The following is a 13,632-nucleotide window of genomic DNA, read 5'->3' as shown; positions in this document are numbered from 1 at the left end:
ATCGAGGATCATGTGGCTATGGAGATAGGAGAAGATTCTGTGATCATACCTAGTGATGCTCCGCAATCAGGATCCTGGATCCTCCCAATCATGAGATATATCCAACATGGAGAGATCCCTATAGGAGAAAACCCCAGAGCTTTCAAAATTAAGGTATCTCAATTTACAATATTGAATAACATGCTATACAAACGATCTCTTGCACGACCATATCTTAGATGTATTGAGGATCCTGAAATTCAAGAAGTTTTAAAGGATCTCAATGAAGGAGATTGTGGAAATCACACTGGGGCAGGGCATTATTCTCAAGGATCCTGAGGATAGGATACTATTGGCCTACTATGAAGAAGGATGCTATGGATTCTGCTAAAAGATGTGACCCTTGTCAAAGACATAGTAATATCCTTCATCAACCAGCTGAACTCTTGCATCCTATATCCTCCTCTTGGCCATTTATAAGATGGGGAATGGATATAGTTGGTAAGCTTCCTAAGGCACCTGGTGGAAAAGTATTCATGCTTGCTATGACTGATTACTTCTCCAAGTGGATAGAGGCTGAAGCCTTTGCTCAAGTCAGAGAGAAAGAAGTGATATCCTTTATCAAAAGAAATATTATTACTAGATTTGGTATCCCTTCTGAAATTGTATGTGATAATGGATCCCAATTTATTGGGAGTAGAACTACTAACTTTTGTGACAGCTGAGGGATTAAGATGATAACATCAACACCAGTCCACCCACAAGCTAATGGCCAGGCAGAATCATCCAACAAGATCATCATCAACAACTTGAAAAAGAAACTTGGATCCAAGAAAGGAAAATGCGCAGAAGAGCTACCTTATGTATTATGGGCTGATAGGACAACTCCCAAGAATGCTACTGGTCAAACTCCATTCTCTTTGGTATTTGGAGGAGAATCAATGATCCCTACAGAAATGGTGGTTCCTACTGTAAGAACAAGTATCCGTGATCCTGAAGGAAATGTTGAAAACTTGGTTCAAGACCTGGATACTGTTTTGGTCAAAAATCACACAAGGATAATGCAACCAAACTCTAAGTAAACGGGGAATGATGCTTGGTTTGTTGAAAAAATAAAGGATCACTTTATTTTGAAATATGCAAGTGACACAAGGATTTATACGAGGAAAAAGCCCTTGATCAATGAATGATTTCCGGCATAAAAAACCTCGGGTGATGGCAACTACCGATCACCAAACTTCAATATAACAAAAAATGGTTACAAATTCGGATGATAATGAGCTGAGTACAAGGATCACTATAGTATCGAGTGTCTAAGCGTGTGAGAAATGTGTTGTCGTGTGTCTTCCGAATGGGGAAGAGTGTTATATATACAAGTGTGAGTGACCTATTTTAGGTAAATAAACTAACAATCAGCTCATTACCCCTTTAGAAATAAAAGTAAATCTAGCCTAAATTATCGCCCTTAAATCATGCGGAGTTTCCATATCCTCTACAACGTTCATCTCTGATTAAGCATATGCCAAAGTTGTAAAGACGCGTCCCTTGTTTGCGATGCTAAGAGCGGATCCTGCTAGACATTCCTGCAAGATAACATTAAATTCAATGAAAACAACTGTTAGCATGAGGATCCCTATGATGGTCCGTGATCCTGATCCTGGAACTCTGCTGAGGATCACTATCTGCCAAAGAAACAAGGATCACTGGTTAGGATCACATGTAAGGATCATGTGTTATAAAAATCCAGCCCTAACAATTGCCCCCAAAATATTAGGAGTGATATTGTAAATAAATGAGTTGTATTTTGCTTGATCTTATCTGCAACGAGCTAATCGGATAACTAGCCGTTGGAGTCGGACTAGCCGTTGTGATTCTTACGTCACAGAAGTGACAGCCCTGCAGATCATCATTATAAATAGGAGATAGAGATAGGATCAATTCGCATTTAAAATCAAAGAAACTCCCTTTATAATCTCGTCCGAAGATCAATCAGGTATCTCTCTTCTTCCTTCTTCCTTCTCTTACTCTGTTTTTCTGCTTCTTTGTTTTTCTTCAACATTCTGCAAGCATGCTGCTACGTAACTCCCCTCATAAGGATCCTAAAAAGAACAGTCCCTTGAAGGGTCAAGGGATCATCAAGGATTCTCCCCATGAGAGGTGTTGTTTCACCGATGTTCATATTGATAGAATTCGTCATAGTTTTCCGGCGAATGCTATCTTTAAATCTTTCACTCCCACTGCTTTAAGTGACTTTGTCTCCGATACTTGGGTAGCTTTTCCTGTTACTCCGTTCACCATAGGCTATACGTATCCCTTTCCAGCTTTCACCCAATCTTTCTTTTCCCTAACCGGCATATCTTACATCCAAGCCATGCCGATGATCTGGAGGGTTTTGTATACCCTTGAAAGGATCATTGAGCAGGATGGGATTGACCTAGGGATGGCGGAGCTGGCTGAGCTGTATGATCTCACAACGTTTGGATCCTGTCGATATTTGCTCAAACGGAAAGCCGGAGAGGATCACCCTGTTCTTAAGGTCACCAAAAATGACATGAATTGGAAGCGACGATTCTTCTTTGTTAGGAGGGATACCATCCCTAATGGGGAGGATCTGCCCAAGGAGTGGGCTACTCATGGTAGGATAGAGGATCCTGGAAGGATCACCATAAGGTTTGTTCCTTAGGGTGAGGATCACTAATATTTTGTTTTTTGTGCAGCCATATCTATTGCTCATCTCAAGTTGACTCCTGCTGCAAGAGAGAGAGTTCTAGCCTTCAAAAAGCTTGATCCTGAGACCAGAAATTTTCAAGTTGCCATTCAAGATTCACAGGAAGTATCTTCCGCATCTGCCACAATGTCAAGTAAGTATCCTCATTTAAAAAGTAGTTCTATGTAAGATTTTTAAATTAGTTAGAGTACTTATCTTATTTTGATTGTGTAGGCGCTGGGAAATCTGTCAAGTCAGCCTCCAAGTTTGGTATTGATGATCTTGCAAATGTCAAGTCTACAAGGAAGAAGACCCCTGCTGCTAGTCCGTCTGCTTCAGCCCCTAAAGCACCTGTCAGGGGTAAGGGAAAGAAGAGAAAAGCTTCTGAGGATCTTCAAGGATTTCCCCTGCTCCGCCAACAGTTTCTTGATTATGTTAATGAAGTAAGGATCATTGCTCTTGCTTGTGTATTCTGCTCGTATATCCGCTTGTTTGAGGATCACCTGGTCCTGAACTTACCTTTTTCCCTTTCTGCAGAAACTTGCTGAAATAGAAACCTACCTTGGCCATGTTGAGGATCAGGATCGCCAAATCGCCGACCTCCAACAAATGGGCGTGCTGAAGGATCTCAAGATAGCTGATCTTGAGAAGGAACTCCGGGCTACCAAGGATGAAGCTGCTCAAATGCTGGTCAACATGGATTGTGAGAAGCAGAAGATCACCCAGGATGCCAAGGTCTCTGCCACAATAGCTATGTATAAGATCCAATTGCAGATGGCTGCGGAGGCTCAGGATCCTGCCTTTGACAAGAGCACATGGGATGTGGAGGGCTGGAAGGCAAGGTTAGCAGAGTTGGAGGATGATGATGAAGCTGAGGAGATCCCAATGCTTGAAGGCGGTGATGTTGGCAAGGATCAGGGGGAAGCAAGTGGAGCTGGTGGTGACAGTGCAGCGAAGGTTTGAGCTGCAGGATTGGGCAATGATGGATATTTCGAGACTTAGCCAGAGCCCAATTTTTTTAAAATTTGGTAGTGGTTTTTTGTGGTTGTGATGTTTTGAAACAATGATGGTTTGTAACTTTGAACAATAGTTTTAGGATTAAGGATCCAGGATCCTTCAGACAATAGGTAGGATTGCAAACGGTGGAGGGATCCTCTGTTTGGGGGATGAAGCCTTTGTGATCCTGCCGCTTTTATTTACCTGCATGCTATGACCGCACAAACAATGGGCACCCTTTGCCAACCCATGTGGACGGGCCACGTTTTGCTGGTAGAAACGTGGGTTGGCAATTTTGACAACTTTGAAGGGTTTAAAATCCTTTGTTAATAAAATAACTCTAATCTTTTTGGCTTATCTCGTGTTGTTATCCTTTGTCTATCCTCTTATTTTCTGCTTGTTTAGAAATGTATTTATTTGAGTAAGAAAAGTTAAGCAAATAATGTTCAATCATTTTAGGATATGATCCTGGATCAAATATCCTGTAATCGAAAAATTTTCAAAAATAGTTTATGATCGAGGATCATAGGTTTAGTTGTCAAAGTGTAAGGGTTATTCAAATGAATAATGAATGAAATAAGAAATAGTTTAAGGATCATACCTGAGGATCCAAGTTAGGATCCTAACCTTTAATCAGGATAACCATAAGTAAAACTTTAATGGATAATAAGGATTAAGGATCCTTAATTGTTTAACTTCAAAAACCTGAAAAAGTGGAATATAACTTGGGACTAAGCCAATATAAAGGATAAGTTAGTAACTGGGGACAAGCCCAAAGGATAACTGGGGACAAGCCCGAAGGATAACTGGGGACAAGCCCAAGGATCGTGTGTAAACTGGAGTATGGCCCTCACTGGCGACTATCCAAACTTAGTGACATGAAAATGCCAAAACCTTAGCTAACGTGAAAACGTTAGAAACCTTAGGAACGGATGTATGGTACGTCTACCATTATACGTAGGATCCTAGATATAGCCAGTACGATGAGGTTGTCAGCCCCTAAAGTGGGTACTGGTCCCAAAGACGTGAACTATACTAGGATCATCGTGCGCTACAGGCGAAAACTGGGGACAAGCCCAAGGATAACTGGGGTTGAACCCAAGGATCTAAGATGCTTTTGAAGACTATCGATAATATGCTGAGGATACCTGGACTTATCAGAACTCAAATTCTCATGAGAGAAGGATGAAGGATATGTGACCCTTATCCTTAGGTAAAAATAAGAAAATGGAAAAGTTTTGAGATAAGGACTTTACCAGAGTAAGGATCACTGATGTCGCCGGGATCCTTCGAGGATGCTTCCAATGTAAGGATCGTATGCTTGAAGGATCCTGTTCACGTGAAATATTTCTTTAAGTGAATAGCATTCCAGGCTCTTGGTAACAAATTTCCTTCCATGGTTAGCAATCTGTATGCCCCCTTTCCTGCTTCGGCTTCAATCAAGTAAGGGCCTTCCCATTTTGGTGCCAATTTCCCATCAGCAGGATTGATGGTATTTTGGAATGCTTTTCTCAACACCATATCCCCGACTTGGAACTTCCTTATCCTGACGTTTTTGTTGTAAGCACCAGCCATTCTTTGTTGGTAGCTTGCCATCCTTATCCTAGCCAGATCCCTTATTTCCTCAATAGTATCCAAGTCTTGAGCTAAGTTTGCAGCATTCTCTTCAGGATCACGAGTACTTGTTCTAGCAGTTGGAACCACCATTTCTGTTGGGATCACTGCTTCTGCCCCAAATACTAAAGAGAAGGGTGTTTGACCAGTGGCATTCTTGGGAGTTGTCCTATCAGCCCACAGCACATAAGGAAATTCCTCTGCCCATTTCCCCTTCTTGGATCCTAATTTCTTCTTCAGGTTGTTGATGATGATCTTGTTGGATGATTCTGCTTGACCATTGGCTTGTGGATGAACTGGTGTTGACGTTATCATCTTAATTCCCCAACTGTCACAAAAGTTAGTGGTTCTGCTCCCAATGAATTGGGAACCATTATCACATACAATTTCAGAGGGAATGCCAAATCTGGTTATAATGTTTCTCTTAATAAAGGATATAACTTCCTTTTCTCTGACTTGAGCAAAAGCTTCAGCTTCTATCCACTTGGAGAAGTAGTCGGTCATGGCAAGCATAAATACTTTTCCACCAGGTGCTTTAGGGAGCTTGCCAACTATATCCATCCCCCATCTCATGAATGGCCAAGAGGATGGTATTGGATGCAAAAATTCAGCTGGCTGATGAAGGATATTGCTGTGTCTTTGACAAGGATCACACTTCTTAGCATATTCTACAGCATCCCTTTTCATAGTTGGCCAGTAGTATCCTGTTCTAAGGATCCTTGAGAACAATGCCCTGCCCCCAGTGTGGTTTCCACAATCTCCTTCATGGAAGTCTCTCAACACTTCTTGAATTTCAGGATCCTCGATACATCTTAATTATGGTCCTGCAAGAGATCGCTTATATAATACATTATTTAAGATTGTGAATTGAGATACCTTAATCCTGAAAGCTCTAGGATTTTCTCCCATAGGAATCTCCCCGTGTTGTAAGTATCTCATGATTGGTGAGATCCATGATCCTGAATAAGATTGAGTTTCTTCACTAGGGATCATTGCAGTATCCTCTTCTATTTCCATGGCCACCTGATTTTCAATAGCAGGAGCCAGGATATGGATGATGGGGATACTTATATCCTCTGGGATCTTCAAGGATGATCCTAGATTGGCCAATGCATCAGCTTCTGTATTTTCCTCCCTTGGTACAGGCTATGGAGTGGGGTATTATGTCCCCCTGTGGCGATTTTAGTAGTATGCCGAGTCCTGTGCCTTTGATATTTGAGGATCCATCAGTGTGTAGTATCCAAGGATCCTTGGTTTCATCCAGCTGCTGGACCTCCAATTCTGCTTCCTTTTGTAGATCACTACTGAAATCAGCCACAAAGTCTGCTAGCGCTTGGGATTTAATGGCTGTTCTAGGCTCATATCTTATATCATGGGCACTAAGCTTTACTGCCCACTTAGCCATCCTTCCGGACATCTCTGGTTTCCTGAGGACATTCTTGATTGGAAAATTAGTTCTAACAACAATAGTATGGGTTTCAAAATAATGTCTTAGCTTAGTAGATGCCATAATTAATGCAAGAATAAGTTTTTCAAGGTGTGAGTACCTGGATTCGGCATCAAGTAAACTTTTACTTACATAGTAGATAGGATGTTGTGTACCTTCGTGATCCTTAACAAGGACTGCACTTACAGCGGTTGAGGATACCGCCAGATATAAGGATAACACATCTCCTTTTCCGGGTTTCATTAATGCTGGAGCTGAGGACATATATTCTTTGAGGGCTTTCAAAGCATTCTCGTGCTTTTAAGTCCATTCAAATCTCTTGTTTTTCCTTAGGATATCATAAAATTCTTTACATCTTTCTGAGGATTTTGATATGAACCTGTTTAGAGCTGCTATCCTGCCTGTTAGCCTTTGCACATCCTTAGCATTGGCAGGGGATTTGATATTCACCAATGCTTTAATTTGTTCCGGGCTTGCTTCAATGCCCCTCTGAGTTACCATATATCCTAGAAATTTACCTGCTTTAACACCAAAGTGACATTTCGAAGGATTAAGCTTCATGTTATAATTATCAAGGATATCAAATGCTTCCTCCAAGTCCCTTAGGTGATCCTCAGCTTTCTTTGATTTTACTACCATATCGTCTATGTACACTTCCATAGTCTGTCCAATTTGATCTTTGAACATCATATTCACTAGCCTTTGATACGTTGCACCTGCATTTCTTAGTCCAAAAGGCATGGCAATATAGCAATATAAACCGGTTGGGGTCATAAAGGCCGTATCCTCTTGGTCAGATGGCTCCATCTGAATTTGTTGGAATCTAGATGATGCATCCATAAAGGTTAACAGTTCATGCCCTGCCGTTGCATCCACCATGGAGTCAATGTGGGGTAATGGGAAAGGATCCTTGGGACATGCCTTATTCAGATCAGTGAAATCAACACATACCCTCCACTTTCCGTTTTTCTTTTGGACAACAACCACATTGGCTAACCATTTTGGATATTTTACCTCTCTGATCATACCTGCTCGAAGTAGTCTCTCTACTTCTTCCTGGATAATGGCATTCCTTTCTGGTGCAAACTTCCTCCTTTTTTGGTGGATTGGTTTGATCGACCTGTCAATGCCAAGTTTATGAGTGATAATATCCTTAGATATACCTGTCATATCTTCATGTTTCCATGCAAAGGTAGATTTTCTTCTTTTGAGGAAGGATATTATGTCTTCTTTCATCTTGCCAAGGATCCCTGATCCGATATAGATTTTTGATTCAGGATCATTAGGATCCAGAAGGATTTCGTCCACATCCTGTTCCCTTGCCTCCAAGACATTCCTTGGAGGATACTGTAATTGCTATTGCTCCCTTGGCTTCGAGGTTGGTTTCATGGATGAGGTATAACAATCCTTAGCCTCCTGCTGGTCACTGTCGATTTTGATTATCCCCCATGGGCTACGGAGTTTCACACATTGATGGTAGGTGGATGGGACTGCTTTCATATCATGTATCCAGGGCCTGCCAAGGATAACATTACAACAAGATAAACAGTCAATAACACAAAATTTTTGATAATTATGTAATCCTTCCACGTAGATTGGGAGTTTGTTGTCCCCCAGAGTTTTCTTAGTTTCTCCACTGAATCCCACAAGTACAGAGGATCTTGGTGTGATGTCTGATTCTGGGATACCCATCTTCTTTAGGACATCAAGCTGGATAATGTTTACCGAGCTTCCTCCGTCGATAAGGATCCTGCGGACAAAATGGTTAGAAATAAATAGAGTAATAACTAAACTATCATGATGGGGATCCTGGATGTTAATGCGGTCATCCTCATCAAATGTTATCGTATTTCCTTCCGAGATACTTGATGTTCGGATAGGTCTTTCTCCATTATCCATTTTTGCTTCCTTTGCATGCCTTTTAGCCGCTGAGAAGGATGTACCACAGATGTCTGATCCTCCGGAAATAAAGTTGATCACTTGTGCATTCGCCGGAGGGGCTGGAGCCTTTTCAGGGATCCTTTCAGGATCCTGAGTCCTTTGCTTTTTTCTTCCCAACAACTCTTTTAGATGCCCCTTGCTTAGCAGATATCCAATTTCCTTTCTTAGTGCGATGCATTCTTCAGTTAGATGCCCGAAATCCTCGTGGTATGCACACCACTTTGACTTGTCTTTAGTCCCGGATGGTTTATCATTCTTTCTGGGCCACCTGGCTTTTTCTCCTAGATTCTGCATTGCAAGGATTAGTTCATGATTGTCAACAGAAAAACAATATTCAGAAATCGGAGGATAATCATCATCATCATCCTCTTCTTGGTCAACAGCATGCACGTTCTGGTTGTCATTTTTATGGTAGGATTTGAATTTATTGTTCTTGAAGGAGGATCCTTGCTTTTCCTGTTTTGAGGATCCTACTTGTCTTTCCTGGATCCTCTTGTCATCCTCTAGCCGGATGAACCTGAGTGCCCGAGTTCTTACTTCATCTAGGTTCCTACACGGTGTCATAACAAGATCATCATAGAACAATGAATCCTTAAGCAGTCCCATTTTGAAGGCCTCAACAGCCGTGGCCATATCCAAGTTGGGAATGTCCAAGGATTCTTTACTGAATTTAGTTATATAATCCCTTAATGATTCATTATGACTTTGAGTTACCCTGTATAAATCATAAGTTAATCTTTCAAATTTTCTACTACAAGAGAATTGATTATTGAATAAATTAACTAAATTAGCAAATGAAGTGATAGAGTAAGGGGGAAGACTTAGCAGCCATTTAAGAGCTGATCCAGTAAGAGTGGATCCAAATCCTTTACATAGGCATGCTTCATTTAACTTTTCTGGGATTGGATTGATCTTCATCCTCTCCCTGTATTGTGCTATGTGCTCCTCAGGATCCGTTGTACCATCATACAGCTTCATAGTAGGGATATGGAACCTTTTGGGTACCTCTGCATCACAAATTGGTGGTGCAAAACGAGATACCTTATGGCTTCCATCTGCAATCTCCGGGATAGGCTTGACTACCCCTGGAACACTTGAGATCATATCCTTCAGCTTCTGCAACTCCCTGGCCATAGCATGATTGATACCTGTATCCTGCACGAATCCATGGTTAGTGGTAAGATAATTATTTAAGGTGTTACCTCCCATTGGGTTCAGGTTAGGAATACTGGGTGTGAATCCATATGGCTGGGATTCTGGGATGATGGAGGGACCAGTGGAGGCAATGGTCTGTATTGGAATGAAATCCCCTTGATGGACATCTAGATTTCCTATTTGCAAACTCTTTAGGGATCCTGGCATCTGGGAGGATCCTGGTATCTGAGACGATCCTGGAACAAAGGAGGATCCTTGAACCTGGGATGATCCTGGAACAAAGAAGGATCCTTGAACTTGGGATGATCCTGGAACAAAGGAGGATCCTTGAACCTGGGATGATCCTGGAACAAAGTAGGATCCTTGAAACTGTTGCGCTCCTGGATAGGCTCCTGAATTCACGAAGGATCCCATATGCTGAGGATAGGATCCTGCCGGCTGAAAATGTGAGCCCGATGCCTGAGTCATTATTGCCGATCCGAGGTGCAATCCTTTTGATCCTCCCACAATTTGAACGTCTGGGACTCCTGATGGCTGAGAAGTGATCATCGGAGTATCAAAACTTAAAGATTTGGGCATCAGTGGGGAATGATCCTCTGCCGCTTTCTTTTGTCTTTTGAGATCTCCGATTTCCCTGATGATCCTGTCATTAGTTTCATCCTGCTGCTGCATACTATCCTTCATCTGCAAAATCAAAGTAAATACATCACTAGTACTGGGACCAGAAGAATTCATAGCAGAAGAAGATGGAGGTTTAGAGAAAGTAGGAGTTGGTCTCTTCTCAGCATTTTTTTGAGATCCTGCCGGTGGTGGAGGCAAAGGCAGAGTGTTCTGAGACGAGGTGACTGCAGACATCGCCGTGGATGTATTCTTCAATGATGAAGCCATGTAATTCTTTGAAATGATTTCGAACAGAAAGTTTTCTTATGAATGAAGCACCAATTGCCCCACGGTGGGCGCCAAACTGTTTTGGTCAAAAATCACACAAGGATAATGCAACCAAACTCTAAGTAAACGGGGAATGATGCTTGGTTTGTTGAAAAAATAAAGGATCACTTTATTTTGAAATATGCAAGTGACACAAGGATTTATACGAGGAAAAAGCCCTTGATCAATGAATGATCTCCGGCATAAAAAACCTCGGGTGATGGCAACTACCGATCACCAAACTTCAATATAACAAAAAATGGTTACAAATTCGGATGATAATGAGCTGAGTACAAGGATCACTATAGTATCGAGTGTCTAAGCGTGTGAGAAATGTGTTGTTGTGTGTCTTCCGAATGGGGAAGAGTGTTATATATACAAGTGTGAGTGACCTATTTTAGGTAAATAAACTAACAATCAGCTCATTACCCCTTTAGAAATAAAAGTAAATCTAGCCTAAATTATCGCCCTTAAATCATGCCGAGTTTCCATATCCTCTACAACGTTCATCTCTGATTAAGCATATGCCAAAGTTGTAAAGACGCGTCCCTTGTTTGCGATGCTAAGAGCGGATCCTGCTAGACATTCCTGCAAGATAACATTAAATTCAATGAAAACAACTGTTAGCATGAGGATCCCTATGATGGTCCCTGATCCTGATCCTGGAACTCTGCTGAGGATCACTATCTGCCAAAGAAACAAGGATCACTGGTTAGGATCACATGTAAGGATGATGTGTTATAAAAATCCAGCCCTAACAGATACTATAGAAGAACTCAGGGATTTGGCAAGGATAAGGATGGCCAGTTATCAACGAAGGATGGCTGGAGCTTACAACAAGAATGTCAGGATCAGGAAATTCAAAGTTGGTGATATGGTGTTGAGGAAAGCATTTCAGAATACCACCAATCCTGCTGATGGAAAGTTGGCACCAAAGTGGGAAGGCCCTTATTTGATTGAAGCTGAAGTAGGAAAGGGGGCATATCGTTTGCTGACAATGGAAGGTGATTTGTTACCAAGAGCTTGGAATGCTGTCCACTTGAAGAAATACTTCATGTGATAAGGATCCATGATCCTTAGCTAAGGAGTATCCTCGAAGGATCCTTACATGACAAAGGATCCTCATTTTGGTAATGATCCAATCTTAAACTATTTCCATCCTTAATTATCATATATATATATATATATATATATAAGGATAAGGATCCTGGATCCTTCATCCTCCTTTCACTTGTTTTAAGTTTTGCAGAAAGTCTCTACAGAAGCATCAAGTTCTTTGGGCTAGTCCCCAGTTTTTGGGCATGTCCCCAGTATCGCCAGTAGTGCACGATGATCCTGGTATAGTTCATGGCAATGGGACCAGTACTCGCTTTAGGGGCTGACAATTTCATTGTACTCGCTGTATCTGGGATCCTACGTATAACTGTAGACGTACCATACATCCGTTCCTAAGGTTTCTAAGGTTTTCACGTTAGCTAAGGTTTTGGCATTTTCATGTCACTATGTTTGGATAGTCGCCAGTGAGGGCCATACTCCAGTTTACACAAGATCCTTTGGGCTTGTCCCCAGTTATCCTTTGGGCTTGTCCCCAGTTATCCTTTGGGCTTGTCCCCAGTATATTGGGCTTGTCCCCATAATTGTTGGGCTTGTCCCCAGTCACTAACTTCTCTTATATGTTGGCTTAGTCCTAAGTTATATTCTATTTCAGGTTTTCAAAGTTAAACAAGCAAGGATCCTTGATCCTTACCTTCCACTAAGGTTTGTCTTTTTGATTATCCTAATCATTATTGTTGAGGAGTTAGGATCCTAACTTGGATTATGATCCTTAAATCACCTTGATTTTATTTATCAATTATATAAGTGACCCTTATTCTTTGACAACAGACCCAATGATCCTAAAACGACATAACCTTTCTAAAGTTTTTCGACTATAGGATATTTGATCTTGGATCATATCCTAAAATTCTTAAACATAATTTGTTTAACCTTTCTTATTCAAACAAAGTATATAATAACAGTGGGAAACTAAAGGATTCATAAGGATAACAACGTAGGATAAGCCAAAAAGTTAAGATTTTATTTATTCACAAAATGTTCAACCCTTTAAGGTTGTCAAAATTGCCAACCCACATTTCTACCAGCAAAATGTGGCCCGTCCACATGGGTTGGCAAAGGGTGTCCATTTTTCATGTGGTCATAACAGTGTAGGAAATTAAAGGTGGCAGGATAACAAGTGGCTTCATCCCCCAAACAAAGGATCCCTCCACCACCTATTATCCTACCTATTGTCCGAGGATCCTTGATCCATAAACCTAGTAACTATTGTTCAAAACACAACCCATCATTGTTCAACAAAACAAACTACCAAACTTAAAAAAATGGGCTCCAGCTATGTCTAGAAGTGTCCATCATTGCCCATTCATGCAGCTTACACCTTCGCTGCATCACCTTCACCAGCTCCACTTGCTTCTCCACCCTGATCCTTGCCGCTGTTGGTCGCCTCAATTGCCAGAACCTCATCAGCCTCCTCTTCGTCCTCCAACTCAGCCAGCCTAGCCTTCCAGCCCTCCATGTCCCAGTTGCTCCTGTCAAAATTAGGATCCTGAGCTTCTTGGGCCATCTGCAACTTGGTTTTGTACATGGCAATGGCAGCGGAGACTTTAGCATCCTCCATGATCTCGTGCTTTTCATAATCAGTGTTGATCTGAGCTTTAACCGTCTGAGTTTTGGCATCACTGAGGTCCTTTTCAAGGGAAGCAATCTTGTGATCCTTGAGCACCGCCACTTGTTGAAGGTCCGAGTATTTTTCTTCAAGCTCTTCAACGTTCCCAACGTAGTCCCGGATTTCAGCAAATTTTTGCAAAAG

Source organism: Helianthus annuus, chromosome 16 (genome assembly GCF_002127325.2).
Source record: "Helianthus annuus cultivar XRQ/B chromosome 16, HanXRQr2.0-SUNRISE, whole genome shotgun sequence".
Lineage (NCBI taxonomy): Eukaryota > Viridiplantae > Streptophyta > Magnoliopsida > Asterales > Asteraceae > Helianthus > Helianthus annuus.
Note: the sequence above shows the minus strand (reverse complement) of the source record.